The sequence below is a fragment of the Bos indicus genome, chromosome 3, assembly GCF_029378745.1.
Source record: "Bos indicus isolate NIAB-ARS_2022 breed Sahiwal x Tharparkar chromosome 3, NIAB-ARS_B.indTharparkar_mat_pri_1.0, whole genome shotgun sequence".
Classification (NCBI taxonomy): Eukaryota; Metazoa; Chordata; class Mammalia; order Artiodactyla; family Bovidae; genus Bos; species Bos indicus.
The window spans coordinates 41523363-41525905 of record NC_091762.1 but is presented as its reverse complement, the minus strand read 5'-3'; the positions used below and the strand labels follow the sequence as shown (position 1 = coordinate 41525905).

The 2543-nt window shown below is 38.2% G+C and overlaps 1 pseudogene; it reads right to left on the bottom strand.

The window, feature by feature from the left end:
• Positions 1-578: 578 nt before the first annotated feature.
• On the bottom strand, positions 579-1954 carry LOC109556800 (elongation factor 1-alpha 1 pseudogene; annotated as a pseudogene).
• Positions 1955-2543: the final 589 nt, after the last annotated feature.

The following is a 2543-nucleotide window of genomic DNA, read 5'->3' as shown; positions in this document are numbered from 1 at the left end:
AAAACATATTCATCTCTTCTATGATGTAAGTGTGAATAATTTTAACAATAATTTGTAATACAAAGACATTTTATATTATAAATTTATATCAACCAAACCCTCATGAAATTATGCATATATTTATTACAGGGTAAGTTTGCCTTTTAACATTAATTTGTAGAATTTTTCTACAAGTCCTCATGCACACACCAAAAATACTAGTACTCACGTTTTGTGGTACTACTCTTATTGTATTAATATGAGTTACAATTAATATTTTCAAAGATAGTATTCTTTTTTTCTCATTAAACTTCTTTTTTTAATGGGTCTCAAATTCTGTGACAGATTTTTGGTCAAGTTGTTTTCATTAAAAAGTACTGATTTTAAAAACTAATAACTTAAAACTGCCATACACAAAGCATATGGTCCACAAAATATTCTCCTTTCCTTCTGAAGGTTTTATGATGCTTTGTTATCATTAACAAGTCTTTTACTATTAAACTTAAGTGGCCAATTGAGACAAATTGTTCTGAGACAGTTCTCCCACCACTGATTAAGACTGCAGTGGCAGGTATTGGGGATAATGTTCAAATGAACATTTAGAAATTTCCCCAGAATGCCTTCTGAGCATTCTGGGGAGACTTGGTGACCTTGCCAGCTCCAGCTGCCTTATTGTCCACTGCTTTGATGACATCCACAGCAACCGTCTGTCTCATGTCACGCACAGCAAAACAGCCCAGGGGAGAAGAGTCAGAGAAACTCTCTACACACATGGGCTTGCCAGGAACCATATCAACGATGGCAGCATCACCAAATTTCAAGAATTTAGGGTTGTCTTTCAGCTTTTTCCCAGAATGATGATCAATATTCTTCAGCTCAGCAAACTTGCAAGCAATGTGAGCTGTTAGACAATCCAGCACAGGTGCATATCCAGCACTGATTTGGTCTGGATGGTCCAAAATAATCACCTAAGCTGTGAAGTCAGCTGCTTCCACTGCTGGGTCATTTTTGCTGTCAACAGCCACATTGCCATGACAAACATCTTTGACAGACATGTTCTTGACATTGAAGCCAACATTGTCCCCAGGAAGGGCTTCACTCAATGTTTCAAGGTGAATTTCTACAGACTTCACTTCAGTTGTTACATTGACTGGAGCAAAGGTGACCACCCTGCCAGGTTTGAGAACACCAGTTTCTACTTGACCCACAGGGACAGTACCAATACCACCAATTTTATAGACATCCTGAACGGACAAACACAAAGGTTTGTCAGTTGGGCGATTTGGTGACAGTATGCAATCCAAAGCTTCAAGCAGAGTGGTTCCATTGGCATTGCCGTCCTTATGGATGACTTTCCATCCTATGGCATATTAGTACTTAGCTCCATGTTGTCACCATTCCAGCCAGAAATTGGCACTAATGCTATTGTGTCAGGGTTGTAGCCGATTTTCTTAATGTAGGTGCTGACTTCCTTAACAATTTCCTCGTATCTCTTCTGGCTATAGTGTGGCTCAGTGGAATTCATTTTGTTAACTCCAACAATCAGTTGTTTCACCCCAGAGTGTAAGCCAGAGGGCATGCTCATGGGTCTGCCCATTCTTGGAGATATCAGTTTCAAATGCATCAACACCGGCAGCAACAATCAGGACAGTACAGTCAGCCTGGGATGTGCCTGTAATCTGTTTTTCATGAAGTCTCTGTGTCCTGGGGCATCAGTGATGGTAACATAGTACTTTCTGGTCTCAAATTTCCACAGGGAGATATCAGTGGTGATACCACACTCACATTCATCTTTCAGTTTGTCCAAGACCCAGGCATACTTGAAGGAGCCCTTTCCTATCTCAGCAGCCTCCTTCTCGAAGTCTCCAATTGTTCACTTGTTGATGCCACCACATTTGTAGATCTGATGGCAAGTCATGGTAGATTTCCTTGAATCAACAGGCCCAATGTAGATGTGGGTCTCTTCCTTTCCCATTTTTGCTTAGGTTTAAGCAAAATGGTGGTTTTCACGACATCTGTGTCCTGGCAGCAAACCCATTGCAAAAAAGCCTAAGATACTATTATTTTTTTAACTCAGAATTTATTTGTCTATTTCTTTAGAGAGAACTATAGTTATCTTCCACGATGAAAACAGCAATATACAGAAGTTCTTAAAAGTTAGGAAAATATTTTTTCTCTCTTGTATAGCATTTCGGGGAACTCAGGGAGAAGCTTTCTTCAGAGTGGATCAGATCTTGATCAGCAGTTTGTTGCTGCATTTTTAAAAAATTGAAGTATAATTGACAGACAATACTATGTGTTTCAAGTATATAGCAAAGGGATTGATATATATGTATCAGATTATAATATATAATCTGATGATATATATCAGATTATTTTATATTATGAATTATTACAAGATATTGAATAGTTCCCTGTGTTATAGAGTAAAACCTCTTTGTTTGTCTATTTTATGTATAGTAGTTTGTATCTGTTCATCCCTTAACCCTAATTAATCTCTACCCCCTCCCTTTCCACTTTGGTAACCATAAATTTGTTTTCTTTGTCTATGAGTGTGTTTCTGT